The 13,433-nt window shown below is 39.9% G+C and overlaps 1 non-coding gene across 1 annotated transcript; it reads left to right on the top strand.

Annotated features, from left to right (window-relative positions):
- The first annotated feature begins 12,918 nt into the window (after positions 1-12,918).
- Positions 12,919-13,025, top strand: LOC117720265 (U6 spliceosomal RNA). Its single transcript, XR_004608285.1, has one exon. It is a non-coding gene; the product is annotated as a U6 spliceosomal RNA (small nuclear RNA).
- Positions 13,026-13,433: the final 408 nt, after the last annotated feature.

Raw genomic sequence — 13,433 nt, 5'->3', positions numbered from 1 at the left:
AGATTACAATCAAATTAGACATCAATTTGGATCCCTACAGTTTCATATGAACAGATTCTTGCTATGTATTTTCTTTCAAGTCAAATTCTCTCTCCAACCCTACTCTTGGCTAAAACAATGCCTCAGCTTAAATATGCCCTTGGTGACCATAGAAAGTGACTTCAGGAACTATTTCCAGTAAATCCTTTGAGTCTCTTCAACATCTATGATGCCTTATATGTACACTATATATGGTTGTCCCATCATGTGTCATATCAAGAAGTCATCTTAACGCTCAAGTGCATACACAGTGAAGATTCATTCAGTGGACTGGATCTAGTCACCTAAAGCTAAGTCTCTTCCTAAAAGTCAAACCAACAGACCCTTGATAATGTTTTTTTTTTTTTTATTCACATGGGATTGGTCTACTTTTTTATGTTTATGTTTTTATAAAACAGCGAAACTTCAATATAAGACCTATTGTGGTGGTTTGAATAGGAATATCCCCCATAGACTCATGTATTTGAATGCTTGGCCCATAGAGAGTGGCACTACTAGCAAGTATGGCCTTGTTGAGGTAGGGATGGCCTTGTTGGAAGAAGTGTATCACTGTGGGGTGATCTCTGAGGTCTCATATGCTTGAGCTATATCCAGTATGACCTTGCTAGAGTAGGTGTGGCCTTGCTCAAAGAAGTGTGTCACTGTGGAGTCAGGCTTTGAGGTCTCATATGTACAAGCCATGCCTAGTGTGGTGATTTCGTTCTGCTGTCCGTGGGTCAAGATGTAGAACTCTCAGCCCCTTCTCCTGCATCATGTCCACCTGCATGCTGCCATGCTTTCTACAATGACAATAATGGGCTAAACCTCTGCAACCAGCCTCAATTAAATGTTTTTTTTTTCAGTAAGAGTTGCCATGATAATAGTGTCTCCTCAGAGCAATAGAAAACCTGATTAAGATACCTATGTACTTCTTTTCATACTAATACACACTGTGATGTCTAGTCCATGACTACCACAGAACGTAATTTTGCTTTGGTACCTCTCTGGGGGTGAGGGGGGGGGCAACAGGAATCTTGCCAAGAATTTCACTTATAAGGTCCTTTCCAACCATATCATCAGTTTTATTTGTTTCTATTCTTCAGAGCCCATGCAAAACAAATACCTGGGACATTTTAAACTTGAAAACAATCTCATCACATGGTCCAGGAGTCAGGCAAGCCTGAAATAAGTAAGATACCACAAACCCTCCTGTACTTTCATGTGAGACAGAGATCTGAATGTCAGATCGGTGATTCTCAAAGCCTAGGGCTCGGAAGCAGAAGCTACAGTGACTGAGGGCAGAGAACATTTCCAAACATACAAAGTGCTTGCTCTTCTTCAGACCCCTTGAATTAGCAACTTGGTAGAAACATCTATCTACAGTTAAATAAACCCCTGGGCACACTTTCTCTCACCCCCTTCTGTCTACCACCAGGACTCTGATGGTCTCTAAGGCTTCAGAGCTACTGAATTAGATGTTGGATGGTCCTGTAACAGGAGTTCAAATGCTTTGAACCTGGGATGGTGGAGAACTAATACCCAGAAAGCAGTTTCATAATGGAGGGCAGACCGCCATTGCTAACCTTACATTGCTGTGTGAGGGAAGAATGGACAGCTTCTCCTTGGAGAATTTTAGATTTAAGGAGAAGCAATGTAGTATTCACTAATGGAAGCATCTCACGGCCTCCCATCCCATGGGGGAAGGATGAGTAATGGCTCTCCTTTCCAAGAGGGCAAGCTTTTGAGTGCAATGGTAGTTAACACTGCTGATGTGAAATAGGGTACTTAAAAACAAGGGAGGGGTACTGTTGGACTGGTGGTTTTGTGCTCTGTGTCCTGATTATTTTTATATTATTCAAATGATGATTTCTATACTGGCAGAGTTAAGTACAGGCCAGACTTTGATATTTTATGAAGCATCACCAGTCTCAGGGTTTTATAAACATTCTTCATAACCTTCTGATTGGTCAGTAAAGAGCTGATCACTTAATTTGCTGGGCGGAGGAAATGGGAAGGCTGGACACCAGTCATGGGTCGCAGGGGAAAAGATGTAAGAGAAAAGCTATGAGGAAAGGAGTGTGCGGAGAAACCACGTGGAGAGAACAGGAGGATTCACCATCAGGTTTTGATGAGCGAGCAGACATGAGCACAAACATGGACCAGAGCCAGCAAGAGAAAGATTCAAACTGAAGGTAAAGGACCTGTAGCTGGGAAGTAGACAGCTTAGAGGGTTAGAATAGCTAAGACCCTGCTCAGCCTAGGCTTACAGCTTATTGATAAATTTAATGGGTCTTCGTGTCAATTATTTGGGAGTTAGACTGGGAAGTAATAAGACTTTAGGCTTAAATTATCATCTATAGGGCAGCCCCAGTAAATAGCATGCCAATTGGCAACTTTATCTTGGTTTTGCTATGGTTTTAATATGAGTTCGCACCAAACATTTCATGTGCTGGAAGTTTGGCCCCCAGTCTGGTAAAATAAAAGTAGTAGGAGGGCTGGAGAGATGGCTCAGCAACCACATGGTGGCTCACAAACATCTATAACAGGATCCAATGCCTTCTTCTGGTGTGTCTGAGGAGAGTGACACTATACTCACATAAAATAAATAAATAAATAAATAAATATTTTTTTAAAGAAAAGTAGTGTCTTTAAGCCAAGTATGAAGTTGACATCCTTGCAAGGGAATCAGAACACTAGTTAATTCTCAAAAAAGTATTATTTGTTTACAGCAAGAGTGGTTAAGACCACTGACAGCTCTTCCAGAGGTTCTGAGTTCAATTTCCAGCAATCACATGGTGTCTCATACCCATCTGTAACAGGATCCAATGCCCTCTTCTGGTATGTTTGAAGGCAGTGACAGTGTACTCATATAAATAATTTTTATTTAAAGTACCTTTAAAAAAAAACCACAAGGCCATTCAATAATCTCAGCCTTTCTGTATCCTTTATGGTTTCTCTACCCTGTTATAATTCAGCCAAGGGGCTCTCACAAGAATCTGACAGGATAGATTACCTCATCATGAACTTTCACCCTGGGTCTTTTGTTATGGCAATGGAAACAAGACTGATACAGTTTTGTTTTATTTGTTCTTTACTCAGGACACCAAGAAACATGTTTCCCTCCTAAATTTACAGGAACTATCCAAGGGGGATACAGAGTAGTAATGGGGAGAACCACTTATCGGGTCCCTCCATCTCACACTTGTAGCACATCCTTTTCCAAAAGTGTATCTAAAATGATCTGGTTCCCGAACTTGAAAGAGCTGTTGTCTCCACAATATCTGTCCAACGCTTGGTCATGTTCTTGTCTTCACATCTCTCCTGTCAACAGTTCCCCCACACCATGTGTATCATTTAGATACAGAGTCTCAGCACTTCAAACTATCTGAACATGTTTGGCCCTACCTGAAAGAATGGTAAGCTTTGCCTATGTATATGAATTCCAAATGCCGTGACAGAATATTCATTTCATCCTAACTTCTTGTTTAACTTCTAGTTGTTTGAAATCTAGTTTGCATGAACCTTTGACTTCAGATCTAGTTCATACTGGGTTAGGCACCACAGACACAAAACTGAGACAGTGTCTATACATAAATAGCCTGCTGCGTACCCTACCTACGGTCTGTCTAAAGCCAGCTTTGCTGCAAAGGAGAAAGAAAGAAAGAAAGAAGGAAAGAAAGAAAGAAAGAAAGAAAGAAAGAAAGAAAGAAAGAAAGAAAGAAAGGAAGGAAGGAAGGAAGGAAGGAAGGAAGGAAGGAAGGAAGGAAGAAAGAAAGAAAGGAAGAAAGAAAGCAATAATTACGACCATAGAAATTAAACAGTGGTGCCTGGAAACTTAATAAATGAGTGCTTGTCTGGGAAGAAAGACATGAGGAAACTAATTAGATTCCTGATAGAGTCAGAAAAGAAGCACTGGCTGGAGCACCAGAGCGTGACATAGTCCAGGTCAAGTATCATCTGTATCCCAAGATCCTCACCAGCCTCTGCCCCCTGAAAACTCAGTCCTGTGCTTGGGAGAAAACACGCTAGGATTATTGTGGTCGCCCGTTCTCAGCGCCTCCTCCGCTTTCTATTTCTAGCTTGTAATTGGCTCAAGCTGCAGCTGCAACTCTAAAGCCTACTCCACGCCCCGGGCTGCTCACACGATGTTCCTTTTCTAATAGATACCATTTCCTTTTACTTTATGAAATGCACTTAAGATCTTAATGTTTCTACATCAAAAGTGTCTATAGTTGCTCTGAACGTGCTCAAATGACTCCTCCCCCTGTACCACCAAGGCTGTTCGGATTCCTGTGCAAGATTTGCACCTGGCTTGAGGGCTCAATCCAGTGGTTCATCCAGTTCTGGGGATAGAACTAGAACGTTACGTGGGCTTTTTTACTAATTGCAATTTAATACTGTCCTAGCTTGCTTTCTGTTGCTGTGCTAAACACCATGACCAAACGCAATTTGGAGAAGGAAATGGTATATTTCACCTTACACATTATAGTCCATCACTGAGGGAGGCCAGGGCAGGAACCTGGAGACTGGAACCGAAATAGAAGACACAGATGAATGCTGCTTAGTGGCTTTCTCTCCATGATTTGCTCAGCTTGTCTTCTTACCTACCCAGAACCACCTGTGTAAGGGTGGTACCTCCCACTGTGGACACATTAATCCTTAATCAAGAAAGTGTCCTATAGAGTTGACTATAGGCAATATGATAGAGGCAATCCTTAAATTAAGGTTCTCTTTTCCAAAATGACTCAAGTTTATGTCAAGTAGACAAAAAAGAAAGGAACAAAGAAAGAAACAAAGAAAGAAAGAAACTAGTCATCATCCATCCATAGCCAGCTCAACAGTATCTTGATAAAGTGTTACATGTAATATTATTCCAAGTCTTCCTCCACTCCTGCCACTGTAATGCCCAAAGACAATATGTCATAAAAGACTCGAAATAAGCATTTTGGGGAGCAGACAGAATATGAACTTTAAAGGTAGGCTAATCCAGCTTCAACCTCAGCTGTTAAATCCACTTGTTCATTCATTTTATACTTAGTAATTGCTGTACTTCTGTCATATGACAGAAAGTTACATAGGCACTGGACTTGCAGTGATGAGCAAGATACACTCTCCTCTTGCCTCTGTGGAAGGCAGAGCATAGCAGGGTATGTGGCTTGATAGTCGTATTCAGGGAAGTTCTCAGAACACAGAGACGTACTCTACACAAACTGAGAAAGAAGATGCTGGGAGACATACAACCTGGGCAGACAATGAAAGGATGAAGGGGTACTGAAGAGCAATATGAGGAGAGAAAAATGTTTCAGACAAGGAGTGTAGGAAGAGAGAAATCCACAGAGGAGAACTCACAGCATGGTGTAGAAATGCAAGAAGTCTGATGGGGGTGAAAAGTCAGGGATAAGAAAAAGCCTGGCAAAAACCATGAATAAATGAAGTAAAACATAAAATAGTGGACTGAAATAAAGAAGTGATGGTGCATAGAATTATGCTTTCATTTGTTTATAGAGATGAACATTTGAGTATGCATGTATATGTATGTGCTATAATTTAGAAAAGAAGTGGTATTTGAAGACATGATTACTTTTTTACATAATTAAAAGTGGACAAAGAAAGGTACTTAATTTTATAAAAATTAAAGTTGAACTATTTCTGAAAAATGTGAAAAAAAAATTAATGTCAATCAGGAAAAGGTAAAGAGAAAAGAGGGACAGAGATGAGATGAGAAGAGACAGAGACCAAGATACCTCAGGAAAACACAATAGCATATCTAAAGTATTAACTACCTTAAAAGAAGCTAAAACTAAAATTTTGAAAAACACTGATGAGAGCACATACAAGACCTACAGCTAACATTAGGGAGCTCAGGGAAACACAGCTCCCCCACCCCCACTCCTGCTGCAGAAGAAGGAAAGAAAGGATTGGGATGTTACAAGGCAGAGGGGTTGACAAGGCAGAGGAGAACACAGCCCACGGAATCAAATAAGCAGGGGTCATAGGGCCTCACAGAGACTGAGGGCAGCCACAGAGCCTGCATGGGTCTGCTCTAGGTCCTCTGCATACATGTTATAGTTGTTTAGTTAGGGGGGTTGTGGGATTCCGAACAGCAGGAGTTGAAGTGTCTCTGACTCTTTTGCTTGCTCTTGGGACCCTTTTCCTTCCACCGGATTGCCTTGTCTAGCCTTGATATGAGTGTCTTTGCCTAGTCTTATTGCACCTTGTTATGCTGTGTTTGGCTGATATATCTGGGAGACCTGCTCTTTTCTGAAGAAAAATTGAGGAGGAGTTGACCTGGGGGAAAGGGGAGGTTGAGGAGTACTGGGAGGAGTGGAGGGAAGAGAAACTGCAGTTGGATGTATTGTGTATGAGAGAAAAATAAATAAAAAGAAAAATGTAAAAATAAAACAACTATGAAAATAAAAACAACAACAAAAAAAGAAACAAACCTCACTCATTATCCCAATATGTCTGAAGTGTGTTGTGATGATACCTGTGAAACAGTGTGCAGAAGGAGAACCTCAGAACCGGAGTTCTCAATTCACAAAGCTCAGGGTCAAGGATGCATAGAGAAGAAATTGGAATGTAAGGGGAAAAGGTTTTCGAGGGAAGCTGTGACTATAATCCAGGTCACAAATCGTAAGAACCTGAACTAAGCCTTTGACAGGAGAGACAGAGCACGTGAGAGAGAGTTAGGAGCAAGAGCCAACAGAACCTAGAGACAAGTTGAGTATAGGGGACAACAAAGGAGTGAAGAATGGCAGGCACTCTTGGAAGACACACAGGTTTGGGGAGGATGATGATGGAACTTTAAAAGGGTTAAATCTAAGAAGCCAATGACACCATCAACTATAAGAGGCCAATGAACACTGGGTTGATTTGTCTGGAGCTTAGATATTTAGGCATTAAAAAAATGATTAACATGTGAGAGACAAATTAAGGTATGCAGGAGATGAAATTGCTCAGAAAGGAAATACAGAGAAAAGGAAAAAATGCAAAGCATAACAAATCTGTTAGTCCATGAATTAGAGAACGTATGGACAGCCCACTGTCATATCCCTTCTCAACAAAGTGCGCTATGGGTATGATGTGAGTAGTGTGCTCCATCGTCATTGTCACCATTTGTAATAAAATTATACATGCAGTTTCACAAGGTATTCAAGTAGGTGTGTGATCCACACAAGATCAGGCATGCTCAGGACAGTTAAAGCCATAGAGTGGGGCTAATTTTTTTTATAACACTTCTCAATGCAATCAGATAAAATCTGGACATCCATGATGGAGTTGACAGCTACCCAGGAAGAATATCTCTCAGCAAAACCACACATTTGAAAAAGAAAAACAAACAAAACAAACAAACAAAAAAAAACAGCAAGACCATGAAACTCCAACATAAATTTAGTACATAAATTACTATGTCATTGATTTTATTCTATGTGTGGTCAGTTCATGGAAACAACAGGTAAACATATAAGGCTAAGAATAAGATTTAGGGGGGAAAGTAACAAATATTAGCAACCTCAGAAGTAGCTACAAGTGGCAGAGAAACTGTCTGTATGTGGCTATGGGAAGAGTAGGTAGCCCTTGCTTAGAGTAAGACACAAAGCATAGGTAATTGAAAAAAATTAGTGTCAGAAATGGGCATACACAGTCAACTCCAAGATCCCTCTGTCTCTGCCTTTCATAGTCAAGTCACACATAAAGTCCATTTTGAACCAGAGCTTGCATCCACCCATATCTTTCTCTAAGAACGTACTTACTGCTATTGTTACCCTACCAGAGGCAAACTCTGGGCTCTGTTCCTCCCTTATCATGAAACCACCTCATCCCATCTATGCCAGCACTCCAGCATCAAAAGTCAGGGTGGTCCTTCTAAAACCTGAGCATCCTCATAGCACTGCCCTAGTCTGTGCCTTCAGTAGCTCCCTATTGCCACAGAAAATTTTTCAAAGACTTTGCTGGTATAAAAGACCCTCCACAGTCAAACCTCTGTTCATAAGCCCCTACTCACTCTACCATCTTGCAAAGATCATCATAAGACTGTCTAGAAATCTCCAGGCATTTCTTGCAGCCCTAAGGGTTCTTTTCCATGTCATCTGCCAGGACTCAGCCTCAGAGACGCCTGTCCCTGAGCCTGCCTGATCACCATCCTTTCCTGTCATCCTAAGTAGAAAGGATCTTTCACTAAAATGTACTACACTGTGCCCTGCACACAGGTAGCAGCCATAACACCCTACTAAAGTTATGTGCACTAGCATGCACCTCCTTGTTCTGAAGTAACCATTTTAAAGGAGAGTACCTTCTTGTCCTTGGGTCTGCCATACTCAGCCAGTGCTTGGCATAGAGGGGGGCTGAATATGTGGTTGCTTCCCTTAATGCCTTGTTTGACATTCAAGTACTATTTTAACAATGGGATTTTTTACCCAATATAGTTTGGGTATACTGAATATAGTTTGGATAAAACAGTTACAGAGAACTGTCATCTCTTGGTATGTTGACAAGTATTGATTCCAAAACTTAAAAGCTGCATAAATCTCTAAAACTATCCTTTGAAAGATCATAACCACATCAAAATAAATTAATCTAATGAGAATCATCTAACTGTATTGATGTTGTTCCTAGCTGTAACAAAATTACATAGGGACATTTAAGGGAGTTCTTTTAGACTGAACAAACAATAAATGGACTGACTTAGGGTATGGTAATATTTATTTATTTATTTATTTATTTATTTATTTATTTGTGAAATATAGCCTTATATAGCCAAAGCTAGCCCCAAACTCCTTATATAGCTGAAGGTAGCCTTGAAGTCTTAATCTTCCTACCTCTACCACCATACCAAGTACAAGTACTACTTGCATCTCTGACCTGATATTTTATGAAGAAAGCTATAAAAATCTACAGAGAGATATAAAAACACAGACTATGTAAAAGCAAAATTGACAAAGGTATAAACTAGCAATTCACCAAAGGAATAGAGCTGCCACAAGAATATGGAAGGAGACATTCTATGTCAATAAGACAAAGTACTCTAAAACAATATCATTTTTAATCCAGCAATGATTAAAGATGTATGTCTTCTCTGGGTTTGGACGAGTGTACAGAAACAATCTCATACTGTCAGCAGCAGTGTAAACTCACATTGTTCCTCTGTAAAGAAATTGAATTCTATTTTTAATAGCAAATATCTTTATCTCTCATTTCTAGGAGGTAACCCTGTGTGAATAAATGTGTGAATGCATACAATACATGTGCACAGCATATATTCACACCTAGTTAGCATGGCAGAGAAGTTTATCATAATCATACATTCATCATATCTAATATATTCATTGGTGCTAAATGACTTTTGATCCATCTAGGCAGTATCACTCCATCAAATGTACCCATTTTAAAAAATGAAAGGAGAGTCTCAACTCCAGCAGCCACTCCTGGGAATCCTCAGGCCACTGTACACAGAGAAACAGGCAGGCTAGCTACAGATCTTCACTTCTTCCTCCTCTCCTCCAAACTCAGTCCCCCAGCCTCATCCTCACCTCTGTAGCAGACCACCTGCTGCAGCATCCCATTCTTTTCTGCCCCCATCTCCAGTGGATCACTCAGATCTTCTCCTCCATCCTTCCTCCCTAGCCATACTGCTATCTCAACCCCTAACTCCAATAGGCACACCCTGGGAATCTGCCAGCCAAGCAGGCCAACAAAGAAATTAGGCTAGCAGAGCAGGTAGGGAAATTACAGATTTTCACTCTTCGTCCTTTTCTCCATATCCAACCCTCCAATCTCATCCCCAACTGTCTAGCATACTCATACACACATACATACATACACACATACACACACACACACACACACACACACACACACACCACACTCCTCTTCTAGTTCATCCCCATTCCTAAGTGTCAGCTCTCAATACCTAGAAATATATTTTATCCAAACCCCATACTGTCTACACCTAGGAGGATCATAGAAGAATTTCCTAACAAGCAACAGCTGCCCATCCTCCTAAGAACCAGAGAGAGCAATAGAAACCAAGGAACAGAACAAAACACCCACCCAACAAAGACAAGACCAGATATCAGCACTTAGAATTATAATCTTCCTAAATCCTTAGGCCTAGGCACCAGTGTAAAAACATAATCAATAACAGTCGGGACAGTATGTCTTCCCTAGAACCCAGCAACCCTAACACAGAAGGCCATAAGAATTGCAAAATAGTTGAAAACACAAGACAAAAAATTTTAAATAGCCTTTATGAATATGATAGAGGTCATTGAAGAGAAAATGAATAAATCTCTTAAGAAAATCTATGAACATGCAAACAAGCAGTGGAAGGAAATGAATAAAAACAGTTCAGGACCTGAAAGTAGAAATAGAATTAATAAAGAAAACCCAAACTGAAGGAAATCTGGAGATGAAATAGTTAGGAACTCTACCAGGAACCTCAGAGGCAAGCAAGCCTCACCAACAGAATCCAAGAGATGAAAGAGAGACTCTCAGGCATTAAAGACACAAAGAGAAGAAATGAAACCTTGGTCAAAAAAAAAAATGTTAAATCTAAAAAAGGGGCGGGGGGATACTATGTAAAGGCCAAATCTAGAATCAAGGGCCAAATCTGGAATCAAGGAAGGAGAAGAAATCCAGCTTAAAGCATAGAAAAAACTTTGAACAAAAATCACAGAAGAAAAATTTTAAAACTTCCTAACCTAAAGTAGATGCCCATCAAGGTATAGGAAGCTGATAAAATACCAAGTAGACTGAGCCAGAAAGAAAGTCCCCTCAGCACATAATAATCAAAACACTAAACCCACAGAACAAAGAAAGAATATTAAAAACTGCAAAAAAAAAAAAAAAAGAGAGAGAGAGAGAGAGAGAAGTAAAACATGAAAAGCAAACCTAACAGAATAAGACCTGAATTCTCAATGGAGAATCTAGAAGCCAGAAGTACCTGAAAAGGCATTCTACAGACTCTTAAGAGATCAGAGCTGACAGCTCATACTACTATACCCAGTAAAACTTTCAATCACAATAGATAGAAAAACTAAGACATTACATAAGAAAACCAACTTAGATAGCAATATCTATCCACACTGACCAGCAAGTAAATGGGAATATCCAGGCAGTGGTAGCACACACCTTTAATCCCAGCACTTGGGAGGCAAAAGTAGGCAGATCTCTGAGCTCAAGGCCAGCCTGGTCTACACAGTGAGTTTCAGGACAGCTTGGGCTACATAGAGAGACTCTGTCTCTAAAGCCAATCAATCAGTCAATCAATAAAGGAGATATTTCATACTAGTAATTTAACAGCACATCTAAAAGCTCTGAAACAAAAGATGAAATCACACCCAAAAGGGATAGATGACAAAAAATTATCACCCTCAGGGTTTAAGTCAATAAAATAGAAACAACAAAATACAAAGAATCAATGAAACAAAGAGTTGGTTCTTTGAGAAAATCGGATTGACAAGCCCTTTTTTAAATTAACCAAAAAGTAAAGAGAAGATATCCAAACTAATAAAACTAGAGATGAGAAGAGTCACATAACAATGGACACGGAGGAAATCTGGAGAATCATAAAGATATATTTTAAAGCCTCATATTCCACCAGATTGGCAAAATCTAAAAGAAGTGGATAATTTTCTTGCTATATACTACTAAAGTTAAGTCAATATAAGATAAGCAATTTAAACAGACCTATAAACTCTAGTGAATTAAAAGCAGTAATTAAAAGTCTCCCCTCCCCCCAAAAAGCCCAGGGTCAGATGGTTTTAATAAAGAATTCTACCAAATATTCAGAAGAGTTCATTCCAATACTCCTCAAATTAATCCACAAAAGGAACATTACCAAATTTATTGTGCAATACTAAAATTATCCTGATACTCAAACCACATAGAGACTCAACAAAGAAAGAATTACAGATCAATTTCCTTTATGAACATACATGCAACAATTCTCAATAAAATATTTTAATACTATTGGCACAAAAACAGACATGTTGATCAATGGAATACTATTAAAGACTCAGACATAAATCCACACACCTATGTATTCCTATTTTTTTTTATAAAAAAGCCAAAAATACACACTAGAAAAAATTGACAGCATCTTCAACAAGTAGTATTTGTCAAACTGTATAGCTGTATATAGAAGAATCAAAATAAATCCATACTTATCACCCTGCACAAAACTCAACTCCAAATGGATCAAAGATATCAACATAAAACCAGATACACTGAACTTCATAAATGAGAATAGCCTTGAATTCACTGGGATGGAAAAGGACTTTCTGAATGGAACACCATTAGCATAACACTAAGATCATCAATTAATGATTCAGATCTCATGAAATTGAAAAGGTTCTGCAAGGCAAAGGACACCATCCTTTGAACAAAGCAGCAGCCTGAAGAATAGGGGAAAAAGAATTTTACCAATTACACCTCTGATAAAGGGCTAATAGCCTAAATATAGAGAAAGAACTCAAATAAACTAGATATGAAGAAAACAAATAATCCAATTTTTAAATGGGGGTAAAGATTTAAACAAAGATTCTCAAGAGAAAACTCAAATGCCTAAGAAACAAGTGTTCAACATTTTGACTCATCAGTGTAGTGCAAATCAAAACTGCTTTGAGATTTCATCTTACATCCATCAGAATGACTTTTGATCAATAAAACAAATGATAGTTCATGCTGGAGAGGATGTGAAACACTCTTTCATTACTGGTGCAAGTGCAAACTTGCACAACTGCTATGAAAATCAGTATGGTGGTTCCTCAAGAAGATGGGAATCAGTCTACCTCATGATCCAGCTATATCACTCTTAGGTATATACCCAAGAGATGCTTCATCCTACAACAGAGAAATCTGGCTCAACCATGTTATTTCTAGTCTATTCAATAGAGCCAGGTGCTCGCTTCCGCAGCACATATACTAAAATTGGAACGATACAGAGAAGATTACCATGGCCCCTGAGCAAGGATGACACGCAAATTCGTGAAGCGTTTCATATTTTTTCCTGAAGGCTCCACGGATCCCACAATTGCAGGTAAGAAGACCCACACACTGCCCTAAGCCCATAGCTGGGTGCTGGGAATGCTCAGATTCCATCGGATAGCCAACCTCCCCCGGCCCCTGTGGAATAGCACCCCCTTGTGCCCCTCTCCCGGATCTGAGGCCTGGAGCAGACCTCTGCCCGGTCTGCTCTTGTGTGGACCCCGGATTCCGCCTGAGACATTCTGGAAGGTCCACTCAACCCAGAGCCACAGAGGAACAACTGAACTCAGGGCATCGGACAACATATCCTGAGATATCCTAGAGGAACCACTGCACTCAGATCAGTGGGCACCTTATCCTGAGACATCCTAGAGGAGACACTGCACCCAGAACAGCAGACACCTAGCTGGACTGCTACCTTGGAGGCA

This window comes from Arvicanthis niloticus, chromosome 14 (genome assembly GCF_011762505.2).
Source record: "Arvicanthis niloticus isolate mArvNil1 chromosome 14, mArvNil1.pat.X, whole genome shotgun sequence".
NCBI classification, from domain to species: Eukaryota; Metazoa; Chordata; class Mammalia; order Rodentia; family Muridae; genus Arvicanthis; species Arvicanthis niloticus.
The sequence above is the reverse complement of the archived record's forward strand: the minus strand, read 5'-3'. Positions and strand labels throughout refer to the sequence as shown.